Source organism: Dromiciops gliroides, chromosome 2, assembly GCF_019393635.1.
Source record: "Dromiciops gliroides isolate mDroGli1 chromosome 2, mDroGli1.pri, whole genome shotgun sequence".
In the NCBI taxonomy this organism is placed as follows: Eukaryota; Metazoa; Chordata; class Mammalia; order Microbiotheria; family Microbiotheriidae; genus Dromiciops; species Dromiciops gliroides.
Window position 1 is genome coordinate 618115817 of NC_057862.1, and position 13487 is coordinate 618129303.

Consider the following 13487-nt stretch of genomic DNA (forward strand, 5'->3'; position numbering starts at 1 on the left):
GGAGAGAGAGAGAGGAAGAGAGGAGAGGAGAGGAGAGGAGAGGAGAGGAGAGGAGAGGAGAGGAGAGGAGAGGAGAGGAGAGGAGAGAAGAGAAGAGAAGAGAAGAGAAGAGAAGAGAAGAGAAGAGAAGAGAAGAGAAGAGAAGAGAAGAGAAGAGAAGAGAAGAGAAGAGAAGAGAAGAGAAAGGAAGAGAGGAAGAGAGGAAGAGAGAGGAGAGGGAGAGAGAGAATTGGATTCTTTACTCCTTCTAGGCTGCCATGGGTCATGTAAGAACAGAGCTTCCAGGGCTCGGAGAGATCATTTGGTCCATTTGAACCTGGATTCACCTCCCCCACCCAGGTAGGGAGAAGAAGCAAGCCTAGTCTTTGCCAGGATGAGGCTCGTGAAAGGAAGGGAGGGCAGGAGGGACCCTTCTCTGTCCTCGCCTGCGTGGCCAGGGCTGAGCTGAGCTCGGGAAGGTGGCCGCAGCGAGCCTGACAGATTGTGCCTGTGTCCTTATTTCTTTACCCAATTCTACAACCCAGGGAGCGTGCCTAGCAAGAGAAAGCTTGGTCAGGAAATAAAAAGCCTCAGTAGCAAGAACAGATTTTTCTCTGTTGGCAGCAAAACTGGTTAGATTGAAAGTAACAAGGTTTTGGATGCTCCTTCTCAGCATCCAGTTCACTCTCCCTCTCACGGATGGGGAGGGGGCATTTGGCCAGGCTGAAAAGAGAGCGGTTGGCCTCCTCTCCTCAGGGCCTCATTGAGTCACTGGGCAGAAGATTCCAGTTACTCTGGGGTATGGATACTTCAGTGTAAGCAATACCCCTCATCCCTCCACTGAGGTGTCCCCCAAAGGGCAAGCTCCCCAATCAGGTTCCGCTGCCACTTCTCTCAGGAAATCTCTTGAGAGATTTTAATCATTGGAGGGATTTTAATCATTGTTAGACTATATTATTATATTTAAAATTAATATTGTATAATATATCACAATGATGTTAGCAGTTACATATCACATTAAGGTTGGTAAGGCATTCACAAATTATCTCATTGGATCCTCACCACAACAGCTTTGTGAGCTAGATGCATGAGGAAACTAAAGGTGAGAGAGGTTAAATGACTTCCTTAGAGTCACACACCTAGTAAGCCTCTGAGGCAGGATTTGAACTCAGGTCTTCCTGATTCCACACTACTCACCAAATCACCTAGTTGCTTGTCATGTTGAAGACATTGGACTATATGCTGACTATACAAAGAGGTCTGACTATACAGGTCTGCCTTTAAGGAGTTTACACATTGTAAGAAGACAAAGCTTATACACATAGAAATAGATAAGGTTGGGAGTAAGAAGGCCAAATGAGTGATCAATGACCTCTCAGAGTACATACAAAGGTAGAGTAAAGTAATAGGTGGGGGTGGGAGTTAAGGCATCAGGGAAGGCTTCATGAAAAGTGATCCCCAAGCTTAGCCATGAAGGAAGGTCAGAATTTATAAAGGTAGGGATGAAGAGAGGCAGCAAGGTGGTTCAGTGGATAGTGCCTGGCCTGGAGTCAGGAGGACTCATCTTCCTGAGTTAAAATTCAGTCTCAGACACTTACTATCTGTGTGACACTGGGCAAATCACTTCATCCTGTTTGCCTCAGTTTCCTTATCTGTAAAATGAGCTGGAGAAGGAAATGGTAAACTACACTAGTATCTTAGCCAAGAGAACCCCAAATGGGGTCACAAAGAGTCAGACACAATGGAAATGATTCAACAACAACAACAGAGTTTAGGGGGTAGCTAGGTGTCTCAATGGATAGAGCACTAGTCATGGAGTCAGGAAAACCCGAGTTCAAATCTAGCCTCAGACAGTTACTAGCTGGGTGACCCTGGGGAAGTCACAACCTCTGTTTGCCTTAATCCACTGGATAAGGAAATTACAAACCACTTCAGTATCCTTGCCAAAATCCTAAATGACTGAACAACAAAAGGCACAAGGAGGGAGTGCATGCCAGGCATGGGAGTTAGGCATCATAAATGTACTTCGTGCATGGAGGTTAGAGATAATGTGTTGAGTTGGGGAAATAGCCAGAAGATCAATATGGCTCTCTGAACCTCTGTTTTATTATCAGAAAAAGAGAGTCAAACATACATTGTGCTACCAAATACATAGGGTTCTTGTGAGAATAACACTTTGTAAAAAAAAGATGTATAAAGAACTAGAGAACCATGAGATGCTGGCCTACTCTCAAACCCTAGAACAAATCAAGTCAAGTCAACAAGCATTTATTAAGAGCTTACTGTGTGCCAGGCATTGTACCAAGGGCTGGGGATAGAAAGAAAGAAAGGCAAAAACACAGTCCCTTCTTTCAAAGAGTTCCCAGTCTAATGGGACAGACAACATGCAAATAATTTTATACAAATAAGGTGTATGAGGATAAATTGGGAGCAGTCTCAGAGAGATGGCACCCAGATTAAGGAGGACTGGAAGTTGGATTAAAAAGTGAGTAGAGGGGAATAAGGTAGAAAAACACTGGAATGGAAGAAAGGGGCAAGGTAATGAAGTGTTTTAAAAGCTAAACATTGAATTTGGTTTTGGTCCTTAAGGTAATAGGGAGCCACTGGAATTTACTGAATGGGGACGATAGGGGTTTGTTGTGGTCAGACCTGCACTTTAGGAAGATCGATACAACAGCTGAATGGAGGGTGGATTAGGATAGGGAGGGACTAGAGTCAGAGGCAGTGAGCAGAAAGCTGGTGCAATAGTCCAGGTAACGAAGGCCTGGACCAGATTGGTCGCAGTGCTCTAGGAAGAGAAAGGCCCGTGTACCAGAGATTTGGGGAAGGTAGAATTAAAGAGACTTGGTAGTGATTGGTTATAAGGAGTTAAAGTGAGACATTGAAGATGATACCTAGGTTGTGAGTCTGTTTGACTGGAATGTTGGTGATAACCCTTTACAGTAACAGGAAAGGTAGGATGAGGGGAGAGATTTTGGGAAAGATAATAAACTGGGTTTGGGACATGAGTTTAAGATGTCTACAAGCCAATCAGTTTGAGATATTCAATAGGCAATAGATGATTCAATATTGGAAGTGAAAGCTAAACAAATAGATCTGAGAATCACCTGCATAGAGATGATAATTGACACCTGGGGAGGAACTGACAAGATCACTAACCTGTATGGAGGGAGAAGAGAAATGTGCCTCCGGGAGGATTCCTATAGTTCTGGGTCTGGATGAAGATCTCATGGATACTGAGAAGGAACAGTCATGGAGGTAGGAGGAGAGGCAGGTGAGTACTATCACAAGAACCTAGAGAGAATCAAAGAAAAGATAGTGATCAACAGTGTCAGAGGTTAAAGAGAGGTCAAGAAGGATTAAGATTAAGGAAAAAAAGACTATTAGCTTGATAATTAAAGATCAATATAGTTTTAAAAAACGACTCTTGGTGTTGGAAGCCAGTCTACAAACAATTAAGAAAAGAGTAAGAGGAAAGGACTGGTAGGCATCAATTGTAGATGTTCATTTTAAGGAATTTAGAGACAAAAAGGAATTCTCCTTTTTGCATTCGCAGGATGATAACTAGTAGGGATGGTTGGACAAAATGAAGATGGAGGAGATGTTAAGTGGTATGGGACACCAAGCCTTTCTTCTCCATGCATCCTACAACAGACAGCCCTCCTTCCCTCTTCTGAATGTGAGACCATTTGTTCTAGAGCAGGCATCATTTTGCTATAGTGCAAGTGATTCCTGGTGGCCTCATGTGTACCTGTTGGTGAGTTACAGGGATATAGCTTTCCCTTACTCAGGAATCTTGCCAGGTTTAAAACATTAAACAATCCTTGCTAGCCACCTCTTCCATATCACAGATATGGCCTTTGGTGTTACTGACTTTACTTAATACATTACTCTCTTAAAAAAAAAAAAAAACCCAGACCTAACCTGAGGTCTCTTTCAGGTACTTTGGACTCTAGAGAATCAATGTTCTTTTATTTTTCTGGGCCACAGAGTTAGTTGGGGATGAATAGATAGATGGATGAATGAATATCTAGCTAGATAGATAACTTCTAGATAGATGATAGATAGATAGAGAGGTTGATTGGTAGTGGATCGATGGCTGGATGGATAAAGAACTCTTTCTTTGTTCAGGGCATTGTATTAAAAGCTTGGGGTACAAATAGAAGCAAAAAAGAAATATAGTCCCTGCCCTCAAAGAGCTTACATTCTAATGAGGCAAGTCAACACATGCAGGAGTGTTAGAAATTAGGGGAGCTGAGGGTAAAAAGAAAAGTATTCTCTTGGGGAGCAGAGCAATGTGGCAAGTGAGAGAATGTAGAATCTGGTGAGAGTGGAATCAAGTTAGGTGAAGTGTAGCTAGAGTCCTTCCTAAAATGATGGGCTTGAGACGGGAATAACGAATGAGGAGAGGAGAGATCTCTTCTGGCAACTGCTCTCTTCACTTCTTGTGAAGCCCAAATCAGTGACCTCCCCTCTCCTCTCCCAAAAGAATTTCTCTCCACTGGACTTTTCTTTGTGCGGGACTTAAATTAAGTTTCTGAATCCTCTCAGCCCCTTGCGATAACTATCAGTCAAGGTATTCTGGGTTCTCTCCAGCCCTCAAATTTCTTTGGATCAAGGACTTTTATACCTGGAAGGGATAAAAAAGAGAGTATATTTTAACTTTTTTTATAGAACCTAGGTGAATTGACTTTGGCCAAATTCACATGATCATGAAAGAGTGTATGAAAGAGTAAAGCTGGGCTTTGATTGCCAGGCAGGATGATGAGGAAGGAAGAAGGGTCAGAGTCAGAGCTAGGTGAGGGAAAAGGGAGATATCCCAGGCTTCTTGGTGTAAGACCATGGGGAAGAAACCTGCCCTGTATTAAGGTGCCTTGAAGTGAGGAAAAACCTTCTTTCCCCCATGTCAGTTCTCTGAGGCAAAATCCTGGTCATCCTGGCCTAGCTTTACTTCTGTCAGATGGGAATATAGATATAGTCATAGCCATAGCCTAGGTCTAGATCTAGATTTGTGTGTGTACATATATATGTATACATCTCTGCATACATATATGGGTGTGAGAATTATATGTGCATATGTAAATATTCTGCTATGTATTCAGATACATATATTTACATGTATGTATGTATGTATTGTTAACCTGGAAAATAAGGAAACCATCAATACAGGAGAAATAAGGTCTTTAATTGGGGCAGAGGAACTATACCATGGCATCACAAAGCTAGGAAGCTAGGAATACCCAAAGATGGGAAACAAGGACAGGTTTTTTTATGAGGTAATAGAACAGAGGGAGCTGTGAAACTACCCTTGGGAAAGGTAAGTTTCTCACAGACAGAAACTATTTAATGTAAATGAATCTTTTTATATAGTAACCTAAACTCCAGGAAGTAAGCTTGCGAATCTTTGGGAGGGGATAGTTTGTTTGGGGGAGATCCCCAAACACAAATGACAAAGACTGGTCAGCCCAAGGCACATTCATTTGTCTGGGGGAAAAGGGGACTGGGTGGGGAGATCAGTTCTCAGTATGTCTGTATATATATTTCCTGCTTGATCAATTCTTTTTAGTCAGAGGGGAGCAAATCCATCCTATGGTCATGAAGCAAAGAAAGAGACCTAGGATTTCAGAGAGAGGCCTACATTCCCTGGCTTTCCCACAGTGTGCCTTTCTCTCTAGCTAGATCAGACCAGCTCTCAAGAATCTATTGTTAAAACTCCAGTTTAGCCTCAGAATTTGCTACAAACCAGGGCTTGACTTATTTTTTTGTTGAATGTCTAGACTTAAGAAAGTGTCAATAATGCAAATTAACCTTACAAGTGTGTTCGAGTGCATTTCCCCTCCTCCCCAAGAACTGGGATGTTGAACACTTAGCAGAACACCACAGCTTTCTTCTAATATTGGAAACAAAATCTGGGAAGGAAGAATGGCAATGATTGAAAATATAAAAGCATCCCCGAGACTCTGTTCTCTTCTCACTTTAGGTGATTCTCACCACATGGCTCTTTTACAGACAAGTCAAATAGGAGCGGGCCAAGTTTAGCTTCCAGGGATATGTGATCATCTTTCTTCAATGTGGAATATTTGTTTATTTATGTGTTTATGTGTTTGTTTGTTTGTTTTTAGGAGTGAAGTAACTTTTCCTTATCTTCAAACAATGGAAGCTGAAATACCAGTTCATTTGCCATGGAGGCCACCAGATGGCAGTGTTTCCTTTTCCATTGCGTTGGTAATAAATTCAAGGGCTCAAATTAGTCACAATGATTTGGGATCCTGTCTTGACTTTTCCTAGTGGACACGGAAGGAGACCCTGAGGTCCGGCAAAAGGAGAGGAGAGGACTTTCTTGACTTACATCGGTTGGTATAGCTCAACACTTTTGTTCTGATTATTTTTTTTTTTTTTTGGTGAGTTCAGACAAATGAATTGAGGCATATTCATGCCATTCCAGGTCTGATCATCCATGACCACCCAGTTTTATGGTGTTTGTTTGATTAATTTGTTTAGGATAGAATGTCCAATAAATCCATTAAAGTTGGAGTCCATCAACCAACCCCACAATGTCCATTAATCAATCAGCCTGCCAGTCACTAACTTCCTTTGTGACCTTGGGCAAGTCATTTCTTCTCTATGGGCATCCATTTCCTTCTCTATAAATTGTATGAATTGGAGTAGATGATTTCTAAGGTCTCTTTGGCTCTAATGGCCTATGATTTGCTCAAATTTCTGCTTTTGACCTAATATCTCCTTAATTTCAATGTCCCAATTAGAGGATTTAGTATTATTCTTATCATTAATAATAAACATAATATTCTACATATAGTGCTATAAGGCTTATAAAGTGCTTTGCCCATGGCACAAGGTTTATAATGTATTCTCCTGTGAAGTCAAAAATACTACTAATAAAAGCGTGTCCTATTTACTTAGCACTTAATGGTTTACAAATTCTTTATCTCACAACCATTCTATGAGTTAGGTAATATAAACACTATCCCCGTTTTATTGACGTTTTATAGATTAGGATTCAAACCTAGGTATTTTAACTCTAAGATTAATTAATTATCAGCTCTGAATAATTAGCCAAGCCCAGGGCCTTACAAATAAGGGATCTTCAATATTTTTTTGTGCTTTTGCCTTCATTTATTAATCTACCAAGTTATCACTTTCTTGACTCCATGACTACCATCTGATGTGCCAAGAGCTCCTAATTAAATGAACTCACCACTATCATTATTATTGAATATGATCAATAATATCAGTACTTCTAATAAATGTAAACAGTTGCAACTATTATTACTTATAATTCTTTTGCAATGGCACAGTGCTGAATGGTCACAAAGTCCTGGAACTTCATATTAGCTTATTTGATTTTCAGAATAAACCCATAAGGTGGGTTAGGTAAGAATCATTTTGTATGTGAGGAAATGGAGACTCAGAAAATTTAAGCAACTGGTCAAAGGTTACCACCAATTAGAAAGAGGTGTAAGTGGGACTTGAACCTTGATCTTCTTTCTCCGGAGCTCTTCCTTTTTCTACTGCATCAATTCATAACACATGATTTGCTAATCCTTGATGGACAGTAGGCAGTTAATGAACTTTAGCCACAATAGAAAGGCTGTGTGGTTCACTGAAATAAACTGTATGTGTATACATGTATGCATGTTTACATATTTAAATATAACACACCCATCTATGCATGCATAGTGTACATATATACTCATAGAATGAGCTACATTTGTCTTTTCTTTAATCAGATGATTCTTGGTCTGTTTTTCTTTGTCTCTACCCCCATTTTACAGCTTATTTTTTTAACGTCACATTCATGGGGGGGAGTTAGGTGATGCAGTGGATAAAGTACCAGCCCAGGATTCAGGAGGACCTGAGTTCAAATCCAGCTTCATACACTTGACACTTAACTAGCTGTGTGACCCTGGGCAAATCATTTAACCCTCATTGCCCTGCAAAAAAATAAAAATAAAATAAATAAAGTCACATTCTTGGAAGACATCATGCTGGTTGGAATTTGTTGCATTTATACTTGTGTGTATAAGTAAGAGCATGTATTTCCAAGCATTTCATACTACAAATTACCTCAGTATTACTTACCATTGTGAAATGAACTACCCAAGAAAGAAGTGAGTTGATAAAGCATAAAGAAAGCTCTACCCTAAGACACCACTTTCATGATGGGTAATGATGCCCTCAATAAATCCCTCCATTTCAGGAGGGGCCTCAGTCATGCTCAGTTCATTGTATGCTTGGCATTTTCTAGATGCTTTCTCTACCTCCTTGCCAGCTGTCTTGCTCCTGTTGGGGTATCCTTGGTATTCCTCCCCATATCCCCCCAGATTCCCTTTATATGTTGTCTTTTACCATTAAAATGTAAGCTCCTTGAGGGTGGAGACTACCTTATTTTTATTTTCAGCTTACCATAGTGCTTAACTTTTAGTATGCACTTAGTAAATTTCCTCTCTCTCTTTATCTGTCTCTCTGTCTCTGTCTGTCTTTGTCTCTCTGTGTCTGTCTCTGACACTGTATCTCCCCTCTCTCCCTCTCTCCTCTCCTCTCTTCTCATCTCTCTTTGTCTTTATCTTCGTCTCTGTCTCTCTCTCTGCCTATGTCTTTCTCTCTCTCTGACTTAGAGCTAAAAGAATCCTTAGCAATTCAGTCCAACCTCTTCATTTTACAAAGAAGGAAGCAGACCAGAGATGAGTTTTTACTTGTCCAGAGTCACATATCTAGCTGGTGGCAGAACATCAATTAAAATCCAGTTCTTTTAACTCCAGATCCAGACTTTTTCCATTTCCCCATGATGACAAGGGTGGATAAGGGGAAGAAAACCAAGTAGAAATCACATGATAAAATTTTTACTTATAGAATTTCAGACATTGTTAGCAGGTACAGCTAGGTGTTACAGTAGATATAGTGCTTGTCTTGGAGTCAGGAAGACATGAGTTCAAATTTGGTCTCAGACACCTGCTTAGCTTTATGACTCTGGGCAAGTCACTTAACCCTGTTTGTTTCAGTTTCCTCATCTGTAAATTTAGCTAGAGAAGGAAATGCAAATTAATCCAGTATCTTTGCCAAGAAAACCCCAAATGGAGTCAGAAAGAGTTGGACACAACTGAAATGACTGAACATAAAATGTGAGTATACTAATATGTGGGAGAAGAGTTATCCCCTGGGGGTCCTGTGTTGCTGATAGGCCTGACTCTGGATTGAGGGGGATGGTGGAAAGAGTGCTGACTTTGGAGTCATAAGACCTAGGTTCAAATCCTAGCCCTCCCTCTTATAAATTGAGCAACCTTGGGCATCACATCTCCTCTCTGAATCTATCTTTCATCTATAAAACAAAGGAATTGGACTCAATGAATACTGTTTCCTTCTAGTCTTAAATCCATGGTCTTTTAATCCTATAAGCCTATTTAATGTGGAGTCACTGACACCAGCTAGAGCGAAATACTTGACACAGTATAATAAGAACTCAGAAAAGGGATAGGACAAGGGGTAAAAACAAAACAGATCCTGTAGATGAAAATTAAATGTGCTCTGCTGGGCCTAAGAGGTCAGAATTTGGGTAATGAATAGAAGCAGCAGAGAGGCCAACTTTATACTTGATGTAAGGAAAACTTCCTAACAATTGAAGTGTCCCAAAGGAAAATGGGCTTCTTTGGGAGGCATGTGGAGACCCTGCACGGGAGGCCTTCTATAATGACTGAATGACCCCTTGTTGGCCATGATGTAGAGGGGATTGTTGTCCAGCTATAGGTTGGACTATATGCCACACAAGGGCCCTTCCAACCCAGACTTTCTATAACTCTGACCTTGGATAGCTTATATTCTATCACTCATGAAATATGAAAGAGTAGAAGATGTAAAACATGGACATGGAGAAATAAATCCAAGGTAATATTGAGAGAGAGAGAGAGACAGAGAGACAGGGAAAGACAGAGACAGAGAGAGACAGAGATAGACAGAAACAGACAAAGAGAGACAGAGAGATACAGAGACACAGAGAGACAGAGACACAGAGACAGAGACACACAGAGAGAGAGAAACACTGATAACTAGTACAAAGGGAAGTTGGGGAGGGGGTAGAATTTGCACTAAGCCTTAAAAGAAAATAAAGATTGTGAAAGGTAGACATGAGGAAGGAGAAGAATACTTAGAGGAAATGGGTAGTTTGTGAAAAGGCAGAGATGAGAAATTGAACCTTTAGTTCATGGAATAGCCAGGGGTCCATTTTGGATATAATTCCAGAGTGTCTAAAGGAAATGGAAGGTCAGTTGGAGGCATATTGTGGAAAGTGGAGAAAAAGTGTTCTTGACTATTGACAGGTTTGAGTATGAGCCCTTTCTGCCTTTTTTGGTTGACTTCAATAAAATCTGTTCCATAAGTGATGCCAGATCATGGTTTCTCTCTGCCTTCTCCTCTACTCATTAAATATCATCCTCTATCCTCTGACATCTCTAAATTTCTCTATCTCTAAATCCTATCACACTGAACCTCTCTTTCCCTCCACTAGCCTGTCCCTCAGATGACCAGCCTTTGGTGCCATAGTTTCCTGAGGCTCTGTAACTTTTCCTGGGCTTCATTTCCACAAACTTACTGTACAGAGCCCAAGGTATATATGAGGTCCATTAAGACATATATCATCCAGAGCAGAGCCAAGAGGAGAAGAAAGAGCAGAGCCAAGAGCAGAGGAAAAGCAGTGAGCTCTTGAACTCATGACAGGATTGCTCCAAAAAACATCTAAATAATGCCATAGGACAATGCCTGGAGAAGCAAAATCCACAGGAGAATGTGCTGAAATCATCTTCTAACCAAGAAGGGCTTGGAAGGTCAGAAGGAGGGAGCTGCTGTGCTGATACAGGAGTCGAGCCCAACCCTACAGTCACCCTGACACAAATCCAGTCTCAGGAAGTCCTTACCAGAGAAGGTGACTCCCAGAGCCTCTGAATCAGCTGAAGCACCAGTGTCATCTGGAAATAAGTTCACAGTCTGGTGAATGGGCTGAGCCCTGGGCAGGGGGGAGATTAAAGGGGTCTCTGCTGGTGCTGAGGCAGACCTTGGGTTTTTCACCCCTGCTGAGAACCAGGAGGTAGGCTTGAGTAGCAGTGGCCCAGGTAGGGGAGGGGCACAGGCTCCTGGGAGCTAACAACCACAACACACAAAGCTGGTTGTTAGCAAGTTGGTCTGGGGTCATCTATAGACCAGGGAACAGGCCAGACAAGTGAAGAATCTGATCTTCCTTAAATCATACCACCTGGGACTTCTGAAGCTTGGAATACTGCAGCCTGGAAACAGTGCCCCACTTTAAGGAGCTAAAAGTCAAGTAAAAGAAAGACAAGATGAGCCGACAGAGAAAAGTGAGGACCATAGAAAGTTTCTTCAGTGACAAGGAAGATCAAGGGGCACCCTCAGAGGAAGACATCAACATCAGGGCCCCTATATCTAAAGCTTCCAAGAAAAATACGAATTGGTCTCAGGCCATAGAGGTGCTCAAAAAGGACTTTGAAGATAAAGTTAGAGAGGTAGGGGAAAAAATGGAAAGAGAAATGAGGGTGATGCAGGAAAGACATGAGAAAAAAGTCAACAGCTTGAAAAGTTAAATTGGACAAATGGAAAAGGAGGTACAAAAGCTCTCTGATGAAAATAATTGCCTAAGAATGAGGAGTGAACAAATGGAATCCAGTGACTTTATGAGAAACCAAGACACAATAAAGCAAATCTAAATGAATAAGAAAAAATAGAGGACAATATGAAATATCTTCTGGGAAAGACTGCTGACCTGGAAAATAGTCCAGGAGAGATAATTTGAAAATTATTGGTCTATCTGAAAACCATGATCAAGGAAAGAGCTTAGACATCATCTTCCAAGAAATTGTCAGGGGAAAATACTCTGATATTCTAGAAGCAGAAGGTAAAATAGAAATTGAAAGAATCCACCAATCACCCCCAGAAAGAGATCCCAAAAGGAAAACTCCTAGGAATATTGACAAATTCCAGAGCTCTCAGGTCAAGGAGAAAATATTGCAAGCTGCCAAAAAGAAAGAATTCAAGTACTGTGGAGCCCCAGTCAGGATAGCACAAGATCTAGCAGCTTCTACATTAAAGGACCAGAGGGCATGGAATATGATATTCCAGAGGGCAAAGGAATTGGGATTACAACCAAGAATCACCTACCCAGCAGAGGAAGAAATGGGAATTTAATGAAAAAGAGGACTTTCAGGCATTTGTGATGAAAAGACCTGAACTGAATGGCAAATTTGACTTTCAAATACAAGACCCTAGAGAACCATAAAACACTGGAGTTGGGGGACATACCTGGGGTTGTGCAGTGGGTGACTGTCTTGTGTCTGAGGCCAGGTTTTGGCTGAGATCCCCCTGGGTCTAGGGTGGATGCTTTGTCCACTGTGTCACCTAGCTTCCCCAGGATGACATCTTTAGGGTTAAATTGAGGGGTGAGGGGAATGCACTGGGGGAGGGGGAAGGGCAGAGGTGAAATCGTACATGAAAGAAACAGGAAAAGACTTATGGAATGGGGAAGAGATGGAGGAGGAGCAGGGCAGTAAATGAATTTTACACTCATCAGAAAAGGTTCAAAGACCTTAAACTCATCAGAGTTGCCTCAAGGAGGGATTAACACACACAAACCCAACTGGGTGGAGTAATCTATTTAATCTGGGCAGTAAATGAGCCTAACACTCATCAGAATTGGTTCAAAGACCTCAATCTCATCAGAATTGGCTCAAGGAGGGAATAACCTATACACTCAGTTGGGTGGAGTAATCTCTTTAACCCTGAAAGAAAATAGGAGGGAAAGGGGATAAAGGGAGAGGGGCAAAAGAAGGAAGGGCAGATTGGGGAAGGGGACAGATAGAAGCAAATCCCTTTTGAAGAGTGATAGGATGAAAGAAGATGGATAATAGAATAAATATCATGAGGAAGGGAATAGGATGGAAGCGAAACAGTTAACAATAGTAATCATGTAAAAGAGAAAAGGGGGGGCAAATTGTACAAAAAATATTTATAGCAATTCTTTATGGTGGCTAAGAATTAGGAATCAAGGGAATGTCTATCAATTGAGGAATGACAGAATAAGCTGTGGTATATGATTGTGGTGGAATGGTATTGTCCTATAGGAAATGACAAACAGGATGATCCCAGAAAAACCTGGAAAGACTCATTAACTGATGTATAGTGAAGTGAGCAGAGATGGGAGGACATTGTGCATAGTGACAACAGTATTGTTCAATGAGCAATTGTGAATGACTTAACTACTCTCAACAGTGCAATAATCCAAGACAATACCAAGGGACTAATGATGAAGCTTACTATCCACCCCCACAGAAAGAACTGATAAAAAGAGCACTTGTGGATTGTAAAAAAAAGAATAAGTAAAAGACATATATCATCACATATGTTATGTCCTAATGGTAGAATCTTTGCCAAATGACTGGACATGGCTACGTGGGTTTGTTACCATCACTGGGCTTCATTCTCCCCATCCG